This window comes from Physeter macrocephalus, chromosome 3 (genome assembly GCF_002837175.3).
Source record: "Physeter macrocephalus isolate SW-GA chromosome 3, ASM283717v5, whole genome shotgun sequence".
In the NCBI taxonomy this organism is placed as follows: Eukaryota; Metazoa; Chordata; class Mammalia; order Artiodactyla; family Physeteridae; genus Physeter; species Physeter macrocephalus.
Window position 1 is genome coordinate 25210025 of NC_041216.1, and position 19845 is coordinate 25229869.

At 49.6% G+C, this 19845-nt stretch overlaps 1 protein-coding gene and 1 long non-coding RNA gene across 2 annotated transcripts in view; one reads left to right on the top strand and one right to left on the bottom strand.

The window, feature by feature from the left end:
- The window catches only part of PIK3CD (phosphatidylinositol-4,5-bisphosphate 3-kinase catalytic subunit delta), a 30239-nt gene extending 19722 nt beyond the window's left edge, over positions 1–10517 (bottom strand). Inside the window, exons 1-2 of the mRNA XM_024125753.2 lie at positions 10362–10517; positions 8466–8584 (exon numbers count right to left, since the gene is read on the bottom strand). The gene's annotated coding sequence lies outside the window, so the exon portion shown is untranslated. The remainder of the gene's footprint in view (positions 1–8465; positions 8585–10361) is intronic.
- Positions 10518–12228: 1711 nt separating this feature from the next.
- LOC102979226 (uncharacterized) lies at positions 12229–19535 on the top strand. Its single transcript, XR_447939.3, has 4 exons — positions 12229–12306; positions 14826–14961; positions 17758–17904; positions 19173–19535. It is a non-coding gene; the product is annotated as an uncharacterized lncRNA (long non-coding RNA).
- The last annotated feature ends 310 nt before the right edge of the window (positions 19536–19845 follow it).

Consider the following 19845-nt stretch of genomic DNA (forward strand, 5'->3'; position numbering starts at 1 on the left):
TCCATTTCAGACATACTCAATCTGAGCTGCTTACTGAACATGCCAGTGGAGAGAGCCAAGGGGCAACGTCCCAGTTTGGAGCTCAGGGGAGAGGTCTTTGGCGTCACAGAGATATCATTTGGGATCAGTAGACTGCACACAGATGTGGAGCCATGGGGCCAGGAAGGTAAGTAAGGGTCACGACCCCCCTCAAGGCACTGACGTGGGACGGACCAAAGAAGAACCATGAACAGTCCTTCTCAGTCTGTCATCCAGAATCTTGAGAGAGGCTTCCTCTGTCCGTCCACATCTCAATTGTTAATAAAATAGTAAAGAAAACTGGGCAAGAAGGAGCTCGCTTCCTTTCACCTTCCCACTTCCGGCCCGCACAATCCACGGAACAGCTGCACGGCGGCAGAGTCATCCTGGCTGGGGTGGGGGGGGGGGGTCTCTGCCACCAGCCCTCTGCAAGCTGTTCCTAGACATTCCCAGGGAGATGCACCTTCTCTGGCCTGAGGCTGAAGAACAGTTTCTCAGCTGTGAAGGTCTGAGGGGTCTGACCCCCTGAGTCCCGAGCGGCCGGCAGAGGAGTTTCTCTAAAGATTTCGATAAAAGGACAACTGCCGCCACCATCCTTCACTGGCAGCAGGGAACGCCTCAGGGGGCCCTAAGTTATTTCTAAGGGAAAAGGGCAAGCAAAGGATGTAGAATCCCACAAATGCTTCTTCGGGACTAGGAGTGACCTTGCAGCCCGTATAGTCCCCCTGGGCTGGCAGACCAGCTGGCTGATGGCTTGTCCCAAGCTCAGGACTGCAGAAGGATCCCTTTCACTCCTGTTGAAACTCCACCATTTGGGGGCTCTGAGCTGGCGTCTCCCGAGTCTGTCAGACTTCTGCCTCTTTCCAGCGGCCGTCACAAATGTGGTTGACACGCTGCCCAGCCTCTGTCAGTGTAAAGACAGGCTTTTTGGTGCCTGGGGAACGGCTTCCCAAGGGAACACATGAGTCACTCTCAGCAGGGGACAAGGCAGTGGGAAGAGAAGCGAAGCTGTGTCTTGCTTGTCTGGGAGATAAGCATCCTCCTCCCTGAGGGGATGCCCTGGGCAAAACATGCCCTGTACCTTCAGATGTTATTCTAAAGCAAGAGTCTAGAGGTCCCCCTGGACGGCTCCTATGAACCTGTACAGAGAGAGATGTTCATGTCCTCGACCTGAGGACAAAACATCTGTCCAATGCCTGGATTTCAGAGCCCAAAGTTACAACCTAGTTAGCCCAAGGGAAGGAGCCTCAGTCACAGAAAGTTGTAGAAGGTTGTTACGCACACAGTCTAAGTATCTACCATCCACCCAGGCTGGGAGGATGCGAGACCAGCAGCCACGTGACAAGGGGCAGGGGGCCACAGGGGCCGGCCTTCCACATCACGCCGAACAGAGCAGAGTTCACACTGGGCCTCTTGACCCGGGTTTATTTTCAGGACTTCTCAGCCTCAAAAAGTCCTTCTAATCAAGTGTTGTTTCCAGTCAGTCTCCCACGGAGAATGAAATGGACACTTTTCCTGTTGCCCAACTTAGGTGGAAAGTGAGAGCAAGTGAGCGCTTCAGAAGCAGAGTGGAAGATGCTTTACCTGGAGGGCCCACCACCTGGTGAATCTCCTGGATGTTTACCCGGAAGGAGCTTTCCAGAAACCACCACCTTGCTCTGGCTGCCAGGAGATCCTTCAACCACCACATCTTCCTGGAGATCCTCAGGAAAAAGAATGAGGGGCCCCTCCTTGACCCAGAAGGCTGAAGGTCCCAAGTCCTATTCATTCATTCACTCGCTCATTCATTCATTCAGCAAATATTTATTTGATCGCCTTCTATGTGTCCATCAGGGAATGGGACAGGCACCATCACTGCTCTTACGGAGTTTTTAGTCTAATGGGAAAAGACAAAAAAAAAAAAAAGAAAGAAAAGAAAAGAAACAACTGAATAAACAAGATGATTTCAGAGAGTATAGGATTAGAATGTGATAAAACGGGTTTGCAGGGAGCATCTCCTTTGGATGGCAGGTCAGGTAAGGGTCCTCAGGTGAGATATTGCAGATGAGGCCCAAATGACGAGAAGGATCCAGGAAAGATCTATGAAATAGGGTTCCAGGCAGCTGGAACGGGAAGTGCAAAGGCCCTGAGGCAGAAGACCAGGTAATGGGAGTCACAGCAGAAGGGGAGACTGGGGAGAGACAATGTGGCTGATCCTGCAGGGCCTTGGAGCCTCAGTGAGGAGCCAGACTTTGTCACCACTGCAGTGGGAAGTCACTGGGGGGTTTTAAGCAGGGGACTGAGACGGCCTGATTTCACGCTTTACGAAGAAGACTGCTTTGGCTGCTGTGAGGAAGATGGAAGGAAGGGAGGCAAGAATGGAGCAGGTAAAGCAATGAGGCCAGGGCCCCAGGTCAGAGCTGGCAGAGCAGATGAATGAGGGAAGGCGTTGGGCCCTACAGGCCACAAAACACCCCAATCGTCTGCTCTTAAGGAGCTGGGGAGCAAGACAGCCCAGCAGCCCAGCCTTGAAGCCTGCAGCCTTCACCTTCTTGAAAAGAATGAAGCCAGAGGCCAGAGGGGACTGCATGGCCCAGGGCCCTCAACAGGTACAGTTTTGGGATACATGTGCTATTCTTCCAAGACACAAATGCTTTCTTTTTTTGTTTGTTTTTTGTTTTAGTCCAGGCAAGTAGGACATCCTGAAGACCATCCCAGGAAGAGGAAGGATGGGCTCGTTTGGAGGGCTGACAACCCCAGCTCCTGCCACCCGGAGAAAAAGAGGTCAGAGGCGTGAAGGACGGGATTGGACAAAATGACAAAGTCACGTGACACCGCGCAGAAGAAGACATCCCAGTGTCTGCTTGGAAGGTAAGCTGAGGACATGAACGACCTTATTCCCTGGTTTCCTAGTCTACCCACTTCTGCCTCCCTCACTTTTTTTTTTCCCTTCTTCTTCTTTTTTTTTTTTCCACTCTCTCCCATTTTAAATGTGTCTCCTTTGAGTCCATATTATTCAATAGGACAGTAACTTCTAATTTGAATATTTTAAAAAGGAAAAAAATCCTCAGTGGGGGAAAACCAAGACAGACATCAGAGAAGGAGAGGTGTAGGTCTTTGGAAATTCTGTTCTATATGGGGAAAAAAAAAAAAAAAAAGAGAGAGAGAGAGAGAGAGAGAGAGAGAGAGAGAGAGAGAGAGACTGACTCCTGCTACTGCCATCAGAAAAAAAAAAAGAGCCAACTACCCTACAAAAAGTTCTATCCCAATGATCTCCTATGATGCTCAGTTCATGGTGCACCCAGGGGGGCCTTGGGCCTGCAACCATGCAGGGTCCCTCAATACTACACAGCAAAATCAAGAGAAAGATCCATGGTCTCATAGCTGGTAATTTGGGGAATCTGGAAACTGTCTTAAGGAAGCAATACAAAAGTGAAAAAGAAAAAGCTATATGCACAAAGATATTGATTGTGGTATTGTCTGTGAAACTCATAAATCAAAAATAATAAAGAAATGTCTAAGTAAATGATAACATCACAAACAACAAGAGTGAATGTAGTCATTATAATGACACAGCACTGCAAATAGTCCCCACATTAAATGAAACCAATAATGCACATATATTTATCATGGCAACATGTGTTTGTGGACAAAACACTTCAGAAAGCATAGAGAAGATGAAAACAGCTATATTATGGGTGGATGTGGCCATCATACTAAGGACTCTTAAATTTTAATATCTGTGAAAGGTATGCAAGCACATCATTTTAAAAATTAATTAAAACTAAAATGCTTGCAGCAAAAAATTAGCAGTCCCTTGACCTCCATATCCAAACAAACCACCCCCAATTTCAGTTGTATCTTTTGGTATTTATCGCTGCATTTCTAAATAACAGGTTTATACTGATATTTCTTGATCTTCTTACCTGAGAAGATGAGTTTGTGCTTTCCTGCACATACACACATGCATGGATCCTCTCCCCCATTTCCTGGATATAGTTATGTGATCACTTTTTTTTTTTTTTTTTTTTTTTTAATGCGGCACGCGGGCCTCTCACTGCTGCGGCCTCTCCCGTTATGGAGCACAGGCTCCGGATGCGCAGGCTCAGCGGCCACGGCTCACGGGCCCAGCCGCTCCGCGGCATGTGGGATCCTCCCGGACCGGGGCACGAACCCGCATCCCCTGCATCGGCAGGCGGACTCTCAACCACTGCGCCACCAGGGAAGCCCGTGATCACTTTTTGTTAATCAAACTTTAGTGCTTCCATTATTATAACTATGTAAATATTGTTCAAAGCTAAAACGCATACTACACTATGGTTTCCTTTCTTGTTCAACTTTTTGTTACTCCTACAGTTGCCTCGTTTTTAATTTTCTTTGTTTTCTATGTGTGAATATGTAATTCTTCCTCAAACTCTCTAACAGCACTATAAAATCCTCATAATACAGCAAATATGTCAGATAATCCATCAGCCCCATTTTTTTCTTAGAGATTCCTCCTGGGGCCCTCAGCCATCTTGCTCCAAATTGGGCTGGTTGCTCTCTAGACCAGCTGCACAACCGTGATATTGGAATTTCTCTTCACTATCATTACGGGAATTCCCTTCACCTTCTCTCCACCAGTCAGGGTTCTTGGTTGCAAGTAAAGAAGCTGACTCTCACTGATTAAGCAGGGAAGGAGCTGACAGGTTGTCTGACATATTTGCTGCATTGTGAGGGGTTTAATAGTTCTGTTGGAGAGTTTGAGGAAGAATTAGTGATTAGTACATTGAAAACAAAGCAAATAAAAATATGAGGCAACTATCAACTCCAGGAAAAACAAAAAGTTGAACAAGAAAGGAAATATAACTGTAGTACACTATGTGGACTCCATGATACAGAATCATGTCTGATGGCAAAATTGCTGGTATTGCCACTGAGTACTGGATGCTACTTTGTACCCCTGCCACTTCTGTGCCAAGAACTCAACCTTGCAGCCCATCCCCGCTATCACCACCATAACCATGGAAACAACACACGTTTCATCCCTCTCTTCTCTGTCAAAATATAACATAGGTACATTTCATCAGTGGAGCCCACATCACAGGTGTTGGCTGCAGGGGAGGCTTGGAAGAGAGTACTTTTCAGTTCCCATGGTGGGGTAGGTGTTTTTTTCTCTCCCCACTCCCAAGGCTCAAAGTAAGACAACAGCTGAAATACAGAAAGTCATTTGGTGGCTGAGCCAAATGAGAAACAAGAGACAACTGCATATTGTACCACTTGTTCCTCTTTCTTGGTTTATTCTCTCATTTTAGTAGAGCACATCCTCTAGTAGCTTCCTTGAAAAGGGATACAAAGGGTGGGGGTGTGTGTGTGAAGTTTTTGAAAAATTACATGTCTGAAAAATGTCTTCATCCTATTATTTTGCTTGAATGATGATTACAGAATTCTGGGTTGGGAATTAATTTCCCTCAGAAATTTGAAAGAGTTGCTCCACTGTCTTGTAGCTTCTGGTGTTGATTTTGTAAAGTCCAATGCCATTCTGTGCTCTGATCTTCTGTATGTGGCCCCTTTTCCCTGCACTGGCTTTTAGTAACCTCTCTATCTCTGGACTTTTAGAAGTTCATGTTGATGTCCCATAGAACACCTTTAACTTTGATGTAGTGTATCTTTTTAAAAATATATATTTATTTATTTTTATTTTTGGCTGCATTGGGTCTTCATTGAGGCACGCAGAATCTTTTTGTCGCGGTGCGCGGGCTCTTCGTTGTGGTGCATGGGCTTCTCTCTAGTTGTAGTGTGTGGGTCTTCTTTCTTTAGTTGTGGCGCGTGGGCTCCAGAGCGCGTGGGCTCTGTAGTTGCGGCACGTGGGCACTCTAGTTGAAGCGCACGGGCTCAGTAGTTGTGGTGCTTATGCTTAGCTGCCCCGCGGCATGTGGGATCTTAGTTCCCTGACCAGGGATTGAACCCGCGTCCCCTGCATTGGAAGGCAGATTCTTTACCACTGGACCAGCGGGGAAGTCCCTGATGTACTGTATCTTATTATTCGTTGGGCTGAGTGCTACACAGAGATTCTTAATGCAAACTCTTGAGTTCTCGATTTTTTTCTTCCTGGAGTTTAATAACTTTTCCTTATCCATTTCTCTCCCTTGAGCTCCTATGAGATGGATACTGGGCCTCCCAAACAGCTCTAATTTTCTTATCTTCTCTTTCTTATTTTCCATCCCTCAAGTCTTTCTGTCTTACTTCCTAGAAATTCATTGTTCAATCTTCTAACTCTATTCTGTTGAAATTTCTACTTCTACTATCCTAGTTTTGATATCCAAGAGCTTATTATTATTTTATAAATATGCATTTTTTTAAAAACAACCATGTTTATGACCTGTGGGTCTCTATCTTTCATGTTAGAGGACTCATTCGGCGTGTGACGATCCAGGCTGCCCATTCAAATTTAAGAGAGAGGCACTGAAAGGTGCTTGTGCAGGGCCGGTTGCTTGGTAGGTGTCGCTGAGAAGTAGCTTTTTTTCACCTGAGGTTGGGTTCCTTAAAGAGAAGTTCAAGGCCCCTGCCTGGAGGATGGGCAGAAGCCAGGCTGCCATGTTCCGGGAACAAGCTAGGAGAGGGTCTGTCTATTCATCACGCAAACTTTCACTGAATCTTCCTGTTCTCAATCCAGAGCCTCCCCTACCTTCTGCGGCTCTGGTTCAATACTGCCTGCAGGAAACCAGCCATCTTCTGCTGGTGGAGGAGGGAGCTGCCTGGCTACGTGGCCTGGGAGAGGGGTCTGTGGCTCTAACACACACTTTAAACCAATATTCCTGCTTCCAGCCCCGCTCCCCGCCCCCATCGTTGGGAACACTCTGTGGCCCCCATTCTTTAGCCTTTGGTGGGCCGTGTGTACAAGCCAACTTGCTTCCCTCACAGACAGGACATTCAACATTCTAAGCTTTGCTTTCCTTTCACCCACCTGCTTCCCATCTTTCAAAAGTTTTGCTCATATCCCTCCCCCTCTATCATCATTTTCTGTTTTCTTAAGGATTTATACCTTTTTATTCCTCTACTCTCATTTTAGTGGGCTTTTGAAACAGACCAGAGAGAAACACATGCATTCAGTTATGTTTTTGTGGAAGTTCATGATAATGTTTACCAAGAAATAAAAATCAAGTTTCCAAAGATACACACACAGAAGACTCTCCGGGGAGGATACTCCAACAAGGAAACAATGGTTCCTTCGGGAGGGGGGTAGGATTATAGAAGAGTGATGCTTGTAATTTTTTTGTATTTTGTAAACTTTCGACAGTAAATAGGCATCCTTTACAAATCAAAAAGTAGGAGGGTTAAAAATCATTATTTAAAGGCATCTTCTGAAACACAAATCAAGATAGTGTAAACAGGTGTGTAGCAGAAAAAGAAACTCTAATTCCTCTACACAGGTCTACGTAATCCATGGTTTTCGCCTATGTGCCAGGGAGTCCCGGGGTTCCACAGAAGCACCCCAAGGCCTTCAGAGGGTGGCAGGAGTAGGACAGGTGCTCAGTGGGAGGAGTTCTGGGCCACTCTCTACTTGTACCACAGTGGCACTCTTTTAATCTGCTTCATAGGTTAAAATTCTGCTTAATACTTTGATCTTTTTAAAGAGGTCCACACTAACAAAGAAGTTTGGAAAGTACTGATGAAGACCTAGAAAAAATGAGATGGGGTGGGGGAAAGCCTCCAAGGATGACATCATGTAACCTCGTGCCCTACCTGAACCATCAGAAATGACAGTAGCTGCTCAAGCATCTGTATAAGGAAGATGGTGCTGTGCACCCACAGAATACATATGTACCCACACAGCTTGCAAATGGGACCAATCTGCACACTTGTGAATCATATCCAGCTACCCCCAGATACCAAAGGCAGGTGTTCAGCCAAGGCTCGGTCAGTGTCAGTCTCTGACCTCAACTGCTTCATTTGCACAATGAAGGGACTACATTCAGCTTCCAAGCTGATGTCCCAGAAGTTCCAAGGAACATCCTCTTACTGATACAGTGACTGCCAAGTCTCTAGAGAAACAGAATGTCCCCACCTGAGGACTCCTTGGGAAGCAATATCAAGTTATGAAAATCCAATCCACTTCCTTTGGAAGAAGGTTTTAATTTTTCTCTCACCAAATAGGTCAGCCCAGCTCTATCATGAACGCAGCAAGTCAAATACCAAATGCTGCAGTTTAATGATGGGCTCCAGGGCTCCTCGGAGCACAGCCATCCCTTCCTTCCCAGGTAGCAGCATCCCTCTCTTGGGAAGCTGGCTGGGGTCTACTTCACATCCCCCTTCATAGGCTCTGAGCACAAATTGGGGTCACTCTCTTCCTTTTAGCATTCTAGTCCTAAAGAGAAGTTCTCCTTTGGCTAGATAGTCAGGGAGGGTGGATTCCATTCAAATTCTTAACCTATCTACAAAATAACATCTCTTCTTCCCCCCACACTTGTTTCCTTTGCCCAACCTACCTCTCTGGAATGGTCCAAGAAAGACCAGCAGCAAAGGTCCCTCTGCCTGGCAGATTAAAGATGCTTTGGGATCAATGAGCGTCATTCGGCCCTTGCCTGACTCTGAGCTCCTTATCTGTCTGAAAAAAAAGAAAAGAAAAGAAAAAGAAAGAGAAAGAAAGAAATCTTTAAAAGAGAAAGTCTCAGAAAACTTCTGTGCGTTCTCTTAGAAGACTTTAGCTCAAAAGCAACTGTTTCACCAAGGTTTCCTTTTTGCAAACCAGTCACATTGTGCTTGATGGGCCTTTTTCACCATCTGTGTCAATGCCACCCCCAGCTCCCTTTGGTGGTACTGAAGCAAACCACAGGAACATTTCCAGTGCCTGAAGCAGGAATTCATATACATACAGATGACTCAGATCATTTTTAGAGTTGTTTGTTGTTTTGTTTGTTTTGTGAAAGCAAAGTAAGTGATCTGAGTCAAGCCTGGGTTCAAGTTCCATTCAATGGCTGCAAAAAAGCAGGTCTGTGAACTTGAGGTCCCCATTCAAGACCCAAATTGCATCATAAAGGAAGATCATCCCTGCTTGCTGGAGATGAAAAGGAAGGGTGTGTGGGGAGGGGTCGGCCCACTCACCGCATCTGTGGTGCTTCTTTCCCTACTGTGGGCGGCTCCTGGAAATAATCTGACCCCAGAGACAGAAAGACACCTGAGTTCTGGGAGCCCAGGCGGCTGGGTTCCAGCAGCAGGACCTGGCCCCCCCACTTCCCCCCTGCTACCTGCACAGCAGGATTCTCCTGCCTGGAACCCACTGGGCTCCTGAAGAGCAGGAAACCTAAACCACTGGTTTCTCTATGAGACAAAAAGCCCAGTCCTAGGAAGCCATTGGAAAAGGTGTCATTCCAAGAAGACATTTCCCAAGGTCCAAACTGGAATTCTCCCGGCTGCCAGCCTAATCCCTGGAAGGATTCCCCATGGACCCTGCTGCAGGAGCCCAGGAACATGGGCTTGGATGGTCTCTCCATTCAGCATCCAGGTGAGGATGGCAAGGCACTTCCCAAAGCACTGTCACCAGAGAAACGGGAGGTCAGCGACAAGAGCTAAGAAATAACTTCCATTCTGACCAAGGGAGTTAATTAACAAGAGGACAAAAAACAACAGCTCAGTCACAGGGAAATGAGACAGGATCGTAGAGAAAGCACTTTCGAAACGAGTAAAGACGAAGCAAAAAGAGTGATGGAGCCGAGAGAATGAAAGATAAGAGAAAAATTAGTCCTTAGGAATTCAGGTCAGGAAATAGGGAGCCGGGACAGAATTCACAAGAGGGGACCAGGGAGGACGTCTTTTGCTCTGGTCCTCAGGCTGGCCGGGACCTCAGGAGCTGGGTCTACCGCCCTCTAGCCCTCTGGGTTCAAGGGCAAAGCTTTGGGAAGCAACGCTAGGAATGGCTAGAGCGCAGGATGCTCGGTCCCGAATCGGGGGCAGGGGGAGGGGAGGGCGCGCGCGGCAACTGCTCGGTCCCTGACAAGTAAACAGCTTGCCCCGAACAGGCGCGCGTCCTCGTCCGGAGCCCGGCTGAGGGCCCTGCTCATTCCCATCTAGGGCGGTAGCGGGACACCCCGGATTCCCGGCCCCCCGGAGGCATAAAAGGGATGCAATGAGATCAGAAAAGGAGAGTATGAACCAGCCCACACCAGAGAATCACAACGCGAGAGCGGCCCGCTGCCTCGGCCTCCCCAACGGGGTCCGGTCCGCCCCGGGAACGCGCCTCCTCCTCCAGACCCCACGCGCCCCCGGGCCCCGGATCTCCCCAGGCGGACAAAGCCCGGCGCTGGGCGGGGCGTGGCGGGGCGTGCGCGGTATCGGGGCGGGGGGCACTGGGACCCCGCAGACGCCCGCACAGGTGGGCTCCGTACCGGGTGTCGGTGCCGGGGGCGGGGCCCGGTCTCCCTGGAGACGGTTGCCCAGGGGACGCGGCGGACGGGTCCCGGAGCGACGGGAGGGCGCGAGCCTCTGGGCTGCGGCGCGGAGTCCGCGGGGGCCTGAGGGCAGGCCCGCGGTGCGGAGCGGGTGAGCGGGGCATCCGCGGAGGGGCGCGGTCCTGGGCGGGGCCCGGACAACGGGCCGACGAGGGCAGGGCAAGGGGGCGGGGCGTCCCCGGGGCTGGGGCGGGGCCAGCGGCGGCGCGGGCACCGTCGGCAAATTCTCACAGCCCCAGCCAGGCGAAGCTCTGGAGTGCAGGCGTCCGCTGCGCGCCTCGTGGACGCCGCTGCAAATCCTCCCGGACCCCCGCTGCTCCCTGCTGGCGGGTGGGGTTGCGCCTGGAGTCGGGAACCTCAGTCGCCGCTGGACCCCGGACGGCTTGCGCACGCTGGCCCTGGCCCCTCTTCTGCCTTGTAGCCAGAGGACAGAAAATGCCACCTGCCAAGTAAGCCAGGGCCGGTCCTCCGCCAAACTGCTTTCCTCTCCCGAGTTCCCAGGGAATCACCAGAAAGGGCGGGGCAAGGGACCAGTGTCACTTGTCGGGAGCCGGGGTCACCCAAGTAACTGGCCAACCCTGGCTCTGTGCTCAAATCCAGTGTGCGGGCTGTTCCCCAGCCGCTGGGCCTCCCTCTCCATGGGAGTTCCCCCCACATGTCGGATTTAGAAAATAAATGGGTTAACCCGGGACTTTCAGGATACACCTATTCATTGCAATGAACTATGCGTGCTGGCATAGCGCGCGTGCTATAGCGCGGTCATCCCCCTGCACTTGGCTCCAGTTTTTATCCAGGCATCACACTGTAAAGTGGGTATTGTTCTCCCCTGGGTTGTAAATGAAGCCGAAGCTCAGAGGGCAAGGAACTCACACACACACGTCCGCACCCAATCCCACAGCCTCTTAGCAGCAGAGCTAGCTTTGGAAGCACTTTGCACTGGTACCGGGCCCACACGCTTCTTGCCCTGCAACGTCCCAGGTCCCCTCGAATGTTCTTTCGGGTCCACAGCCGGACTTCAACCTATGTCACAGTGGAGCGCAAGAGGAGCAGGGGAGTGCGAGGTTCAGAGTGACCCCAGGGTGTCCCACCCGGGCGGGGGGGGGGGGCAGAACAAAGTGGCCTGAGGCACAGCCCTCGGTGGCCCCAACTGCTCCGCCCGTCTCCGCCTCCAGCGAGTGTTCCAGGTGAGGCGCCCAAGGCAGGGCCCGCCCATCCGAGCCCAAAGAGCCTCCCTCCGCCCCAGCGTCGCCTTAGAGCCTGCGAAGAGGGCAGGAGAAAAACTCGGCCAGGAGCTCCCGGGAATGTTGAAGAAGCCTGGGATGCTTAGACCAGGCGGCCCGGCCGTGGGAGGTCCAGGGACCCTCGGTGAGCTCTGCGTCGCCAACCCCAGCACCCCTGTCAGGGCCGGGGTTCCGGGCGCCCCGGCCACCTCAAGGAGAAGAGAAGGGGGTTCAGGATGGGGGGATCCCCCTCCGTATCCCGTCCCCGGATGTCACACACAGACACACTCACAAAAACATACACTAGCATGCACGTTCACGCACACGCACTCGGGCAGTTACGTAAATTGACACACACAATGACGCACGAAGTCACACACTCCCGCACAAGTACTCAGACACAGAGACCGAAGACACACACACACACAATTACTCTATGTAAACACACAATGACACACACGCACTCGTGCGCATTCACACTCAACCCTCTACCCGCACAGCGCAGCGGGCTGTGCACTTTGACGACCATCTCTGGAGAAGGCGGAGCCTGGCCACTGGGTGGGAACCGCCCCGCACCCAACCCAGGGCTCCACCGGCTGGCTTCCTCCACCTCCACCTTCACTCCCGGGGACGCTGGCGGCTCGAACCCGGACTCAGCCCGGGTAGGGAGGGGTACCTCGTGGGGGTGGGGGGAGGCAGGACCGCCCTTGACCCACAGGAAGGGGGTTTCCCAGGAGGAAAAATAAGCCTCAGGGTCACAGCTGGACCTTGGATGGGCAAACAGAGGCTGGGAGGGGTTCTCTGACTGCCATCCTGACTGGGGAGGGGTTGTATCCCTAACAACCCCCAAGCAGGAAGGGATAACGACCCCACAGGGCCAGGCCACCAAAGAGATTTTCCAAGGGGCAGACAGGCTTTGGCTGTTCCCATCTCCATAGGCGGGTACCCTTCTCCCCAGGCCCCCTATCCTGCAGACTTCCTTTCTCTCCAGCCTGGGTCTGGTTGAAAGTCAAGCTCAAAGACAAGGTCCCCGTTAGCACTGTTCAAATTGGGGTATTATTTTCCTCTGGAGCCAAGAGAAAAACCCAAGATTCTTTGAAATGGCAAAAGCCACGGAAGTCATCCTGCGTGTATTCACAGATGTACTGGAACTGCACTGACAAATGCCCAAAAGATACATAATGTAATCAGTTGTTTGGGAGAGAATTAAGTGAACTAATACAGACACATGGAAAGTCTCTATAACAGTGCCCGCTGCGTATACTAACCACTCAGAAGTCTTTGCTCTCACGGATGGGAAACAGACACAAAGAGATGCAGCAACCTGGCAGAGAGGGAAGAAGAATCAAAGTCTCCTGATCTCCTCGTTCCAAGCTAAGGGATCTTAAGTCCTTTTTGAAATACTAGTGAGGGTCTAAAGAAATTAGTTTAGTGGATAAATAAATTAGTTTCACCATTGTTAGGAAGAATAGGGAAATTAGATTCCCAGTCCTCTGCTAGCGACTCTGCCAGAAGGAGTGGATCCTCTTTATAAGCTCCCGAGCTTGAGGCAAGAAATCCGAAGAGCCTCCGCTCGCACCCATGAGAACCCTTGGTACATTCAACAGACCTCTAAGAGGGGAGTTGATCTGCTCCATGAGGCACTCCTTCTCCCTATCCTGACACTTCCACGTGAGCTCGCTGTGATGAAATGTCAGCTTCTCTCTGCTGCCCACCGATATCCCAGCCTCCAACCTTCCTAGAATTCTGCTTGGCTCTTCGTATTCAAACCTGGCACTCAGCATTGCAGGGGCTCAGAATATGTCAACCCTAAGTACGCCACTTTGGCATATTGATTATTTTGAATTAAAAGGAGTTGATAAACAGCCAGTGCACAAAGGACACTCTGAACATTCTTTATCCCCTAAAAGCAGGAAGTAAATCTCCCATGTGAAAGGGATCTTCCCTGTTCCAGGAGGTAGAAGGCATCCCTAACCACCAGAGACAGGGAGTTTAGGGCCAAAGAGGCTGTGTAAACGAACCTGGTTAACATTTTTTAAAAAATTTATTTATTTAATTTATTTATTTATTTTTGGCTGCGTTGGGTCTTTGTTGCTGCGCGCGGGCTTTCTCTAGTTGCGGCGAGCGGGGGCTACTCTTCCTTGCGGTGGGCGGGCTTCTCATTGTGGTGGCTTCTCTTGTTGCGGAGCACGGGCTCTAGGCGCGTGGGCTCAGTAGTTGTGGCTCGCGGGCTTAGTTACTCCGTGGCATGTGGGATCTTCCCGGACCAGGGATCAAACCTGTGTCCCCTGCACTGGCAGGTGGATTCTTAACCACCGCGCCACCAGGGAAGTCCCAAACCTTGTTAACTTCTTCACCATCTTACTACCCCTAGCCCAAACCCCTTGTCTTGTCAATTCTTCACAAATTAATTGTTTGTCTAAAAGATACAAAAGCTTTCTGCTCTGGTGACTTCTTTGAGTCTCATATCTTTGGGGGGCTTCCACACATATGTATGTGTTTAAATTTGTTATTCTCCTGTTAATCTGTCTTTTTATTACAGGGCAGGTGTGGGGAGGCCTCAGCCAAGAACTTAGAAGGGTAGAAGGAAAATAAGTTTTCTTTCTCTATAGCATTTTTAGGTGTGGTCAGATAAGAAAGCTGAGTAGGGACAAGACTAAAAAGGCTACAGTTGAAAAAAAAAAAAAAGATGAAACTAACAACAACCAAAAAAACAAACAGTTAAATGTTTGTTTTAAGTTCTATTGGGAAAAACAGGAAGACTCTGAAAAATAATCCTCCTCAAAGGCGGAACACAGTTACCACAGTTATTCACATAATTCCCCTGTCCTTTTGTTCCCTTGATCTTTTTACTCTCAAGGCACAAGGATGAGGGAACCTAATTACAGGAGTGTCTGGCTCCCGCTTGCCTGTCATCTTTACATGTTTTCATTAATCTTTGAGACTCTCACCCCCAGGTAACTCAAAAAGTGGCTCATCTGTAGTTAAAAAGCAAAGTTAATTAGAATCTGGAGCTTCTTCTTTCTTTTGCCAATTCCCCAAGCTTAGACCAAAAAAGTCTGTCTGAACTGAGGCTTCCAGAGTTTGTGATCTGGGGGTGGGGGAGGGGAGGCACAGATTTAAAAAGTGATGCTTTTGTCTGCAATGCAACATGTCAACCCCAAAGCATGCGTGGTTGCAGGGAATCTCCCCAAGAAAGGAAGGAGCACCAGCCCTGGAGTTAGATCTGCCTTTGGATGACTGTCCTAATCTCTCCAGAGCCATATCCTCCCCTGTAAGAGAAGAGCCACCAGACATCACCGACTTGGCCAGTAGAGGTAAGGAGCAATGGGACAGCACAGGTAGGGGGCTTCCAGCCGGGCCTCGCGGTGGGGCACCTGGTTATATCCTGCATTCCACCACGGTTTCCTGTGAGCCTTAGGTTTCCAATTCTAGCATGTGATCCTTGTGGGAGGACATGATGTCTTAGACTTTTTTATACATTTTAGAGAAGAAAAGCTATTCCTCTGTTTCTGGAAAAGGTCAATTGTGAATTTTTATTCTGAGAAAATTAGAGTAAGGGGATAAAAAGGGTGCCTGGAACATCAGGGGACTGTGTGAATCACACATCAAAGCTCACGAAAGATACCCCGGGGGACTCGGGAAACTGACCTTCTAGAATCTCCTTGTGAAAACCTCTAGATGCGTTTGAGAAGCCGTTGAGGGTAAGGAAATTCAACTAAGGGCTAGGAAATTTTTAAAAGTTGGGTCCAAACTTGAAGAAGGTAAAAAGAATGAATCTGGCAATATTAGACTAAACATATTTACTGAGCTGCAGCTTAAAGATCATTTAGTTAAGACGGGGGCAGGGGGCTTACGTAAGTCACACAATCAGATCCACAGCGGTCAGTACCTGAGAGATACCAAAGCGGACAGCACCTAGTGGCAGGGCAGGAATAAAGACGCAGACGTAGAGAATGGACTTGAGGACCCGGGGAGGGGGAAGGTAAGCTGGGTACCTTGAAGTGAGAGAGTGGCATTGACATATATACACTACCAAATGTAAAATAGGTAGCTAGTGGGAAGCAGCTGCATGGCACAGGGAGATGAGCTCGGTGCGTTGTGACCACCTAGAGGGGTGGGACAGGGAGGGTGGGAGGGAGACGCAAGAGAGAGGGGATATGGGGATATATGTATACATATAGCTGATTCACTTTGTTGTACAGCAGAAACTAACACACCATTGTAAAGCAATTATACTCCAATAAAGAGGTGAAAAAAAAAAAAAGCAGCAGCAGCAGAGGGAAGGGCAGCTAACATGTTCTGGCCCATACAACATGCCGGTCATCGTGCTAAATGTTCTTACATTTATCATGAAGGCTTTAAAACATGGTGGCCAATTCTCATAGAAAAGACATCTATGTCTCCTCCTCTTAAATCTGGGTGGGCTTTTGACTTCCTTGACTTAAGAGAGTATAGCAGGAGTGGTGCTAAGTGACTTGAGAGTTTAGGTCATAAAAGGTCATACAGCTTCCACTTTGGTTTGGAACCAAGCACCAATGCTTGTTGTTGGAGTTCTGGCATCAAGAAAGTGTGACCCAGAGCCGCCATGCTGTGAGGAGGCCCAAGCCAGAAAGAGAAGCCAGTGTAGGCACTCAGGTTGACAGTCCCATCTGAGCCCAGCCTTTGAGCCATCCCTGCCCAGGCAACTAGACAAGTGAAGAAACTTCCAGGTGATTCCAGCACCCCTCCCCCCGAACCCGATGTTCAAGTAATCCGCAGCCCTTTGAGAGTCTTCCCTGCTGACCCCAGACACCACAGAACACAGCCAAGCTGTCCTGTCCAGCCCTGTCTGAGCTCCTGGCCCACGGAATCCATGCCCATAATAAAAACACTTGTTACTTTATATCTCTAAGTTTGCTGTGGTTTGTGCAGCAGTACATACCTGGGACTTTATCTCATCAAATCGTCAAAACAACCCCACAAAGTAGGTATTATCATCATCTCCTTAAGGAAACTGAGGCCCAAGACTTACCCAAAGTTACACAATAAGTAGCAGAGCAGGGGTCAGAACCCACATCTACCAACAACTAAAACTGCTTCTAACAATGAATCATCCACCTCCTATAGGGCGCAAGGGTCGATTTTTTTATGCATGATATATGCCCATTTTATCATGACCCAGTCCTGCCCCTCAAGACAATCTTATGGACCACTTGGAAAAGGAGGGGTCTCCGGAGACTCTGTTAGATGATGTGACCCAGTGCCCTGGTGGGAAGTGGTCAAAACTACCGGGATGAGTCCTGGGCCTGTTCTAGTCAATACCCTTCTTGATGACGGGAATGAAAGGAAATTCAAAAACTGGCTCACCCATTCGATAGAAATGCAAACAGAATTCACAAATACCTGGAGAAAGAATCTGTAAAAATTATTCTATTCCTTTTTTTTTTTTTTTTTTTGCGGTATGCGGGCCTCTCACTGCTGTGGCCTCTCCCGTTGCTGAGCACAGGCTCCGGACGCGCAGGCTCAGTGGCCATGGCTCACGGGCCCAGCCGCTCCGCGGCATGTGGGATCTTCCCAGACCGGGGCACGAACCCGTGTCCCCTGCATCGGCAGGCGGACTCTCAACCACTGCGCCACCAGGGAAGCCCAAAATTATTCTATTATTCTAACAGAAGTGGGTAAATCTGGTAGAACCAAGTTCAAGGCTATATATAATTACATGTCAAGCTCCCTAATTACAAATACAGAGTAAGGGGAGAGGGAAGAGGCCTCAATAGAGCATGGAGCCCAGAGAACTCAGAGCTGACCCAGAGCTCATTTAGAGGCAGCACTGTAAGCCCTTCATGAATGAGCCTGCTGGGTCCTGGATCTCATAAGGACCATTCTCTATATGAAACTATATCCAGGTACTTGTCCTTCCTGGTAGCCACACCTTTGTGCAGCTCCCCCACCCACATAATAGCAGGGTTGTAACCAAAAGAACATGGCAGAGTGATGCCCGGTCACCTTCTAGATTAGGTTATAAAAGACCGTAGGGCTTCGGTCTTGGGCAATCTTTGTCTCTTTCTCTCATCTATTTTTTTTTTTTTCTCTTTTCTCTTTCTCTCATCTTTAACTCTGGGCTAAGCCAGCAGCCATATTGTAAGGACACTCAAGCTGCCCTATGAAGAAGCCCACATGGCAAGGAACTGACACAACAAAACCTTGGCAGGTACCTCCAGCCACATACACCTGCAGCCCCAGCTGCTCCCAGATTCTGACCCAAAGAAACCGAGATGGTAAGTGTTTGTTGTTTAAGCTAAGTTTTGGGATAACTTGTTACACAGCAATAGATAACTAACACACTAATGGCTGCCGTGTTCCTTGCTGTGTGGCCCAGCACCTGCTCCAGGCTTAGTATAGCAGAGGCTCCGTCCGATACCTGTGACTGAATAAACAGTCAGTACAAACAACTCCTCCACTGTAATTATGAGTCAGACACGTTCCTAAAGAATCAGCAACAGGCTGAGTGAAAGAAGCCAGCCACAGAAGACCACATCCTGTATGATTCCATGTGTATGAAATGTCCAGAACAGGAAAGTCCATAGAAACAGAAAGTAGACCAGTGGTTGCCTAGGGCAGGGGGTGTTGGGGAGAACTGGGGAGTGACTGCTAGTGAGTACAAGGTTTCTTTTTTGAGTGATGAACATTTTCTAAAATAGATTATGGTGATGGTTGCACAATTCTGTAAGTATATTAAGAAACCACTGAATTGTGTACCTTAAATGAATTTTATGGCATGTGAATTATATCTCAATAAAGCTTGCTGTATTAGAAAAGGGGGAGAGGAGGGCTTTCTTGGTGGCGCAGCGGTTAAGAATCCGCCTACCTTAAATGAATTTTATGGCATGTGAATTATATCTCAATAAAGCTTGCTGTATTAGAAAAGGGGGAGAGGAGGGCTTTCTTGGTGGCGCAGCGGTTAAGAATCCGCCCGCCAACGCAGGGGACACGGGTTCGAGCCCTGGTCCAGGAAGATCCCAGATGCCGCGGAGCAACTAAGCCCGTGTGCCACAACTATTGAGCCTGCGCTCTAGAGCCCACACGAGCCACAACTACTGAGCCCGCACGCTTCAACTACTGAAGCACCCGCGCCTAGAGCCCGTGCTCCGCAACAAGAGAAGCCACCGCAATTAGAAGCCCGCGCACCGCGGGAAGAGTAGCCCCCACTCACCGCGACCAGAGAAAGCCCGCGTGCAGCAACAAAGACCCAACTCAGACAAAAATAAATAAATAAATAAATAATTTTTAAAAAAAGAAAAGGGGGAGGGGAAACCAGGCGAGGTCACTGTCCAAAATGGGAAGTGGCACCAAGGGAGGCTGGTTCCCTACAGAACTAGGAAAAGCCTTGGGATTCTCAAAAGTGGAGGGTCCCCCCCCCAGGCCTGGAGCAGAGAACATGCTAAGGTCTCAGGGAGGCTCACCAATGCCTCGGGCACCATGGGGTGGGGTGGTCTGCGCCAGCCCACCCACTCAGTGAAAGGGGGTCTGTGTGCTCATCATACAGGGTCTCAAGCTGCCTGGAGCCCAACACGCAAGGCCTGGACATGTCCCTGACTTCCTACCCCCCAGAGACCATTCCACCCACCCATGGTCAACACCCAGCTCTCCTGGGCTGGCTTTTCCACCTGCCCAAGCCAAGGCCCTTCACGCAGAACGCGGTGGGGGGCGGGGGCACAAACCCACCGGCTGCAACTGTTCCAAAGGACAGGCGGGCTCCGCAAATGAGCCGATCCTACGGGGGAGTCCCCCAATGATGCAGGAAAGCCGGTCCTGGCTGAAAGCCCCCAAAGGGAGCAGTGAATTTAGCGCAAAGAAAAGGACTTAAATGACACAGAGCACGCTTGTACATCGTATCTAAGAGGTGGTCGAGACTGGAAACAGAAACAGCTTCAAAGGAGACTTTGAACAAGTGTGTCTCACAGAGGCCTCGGGGTGGTCAGAATCATCCATCTCTCTGGCCTCTGAGGTTGGTTTCAGAGTCAGAGCCTCGCAATGTGAAGAAGCCAGCGGTCGGACCCAAACCGCTCTTCGCTGCACCCTCCCAGAGTCGAGGGTGAGCCTGGGGGCCTGGGGAACCTAACGAAAGTATACACACAAATGTTCTCCTAGGAACATGTTCTGGGGAGAAGATCTGAGATTTTTCAGTGGATTTTCCTTTCTTTTCTTTTCTTTTTTTA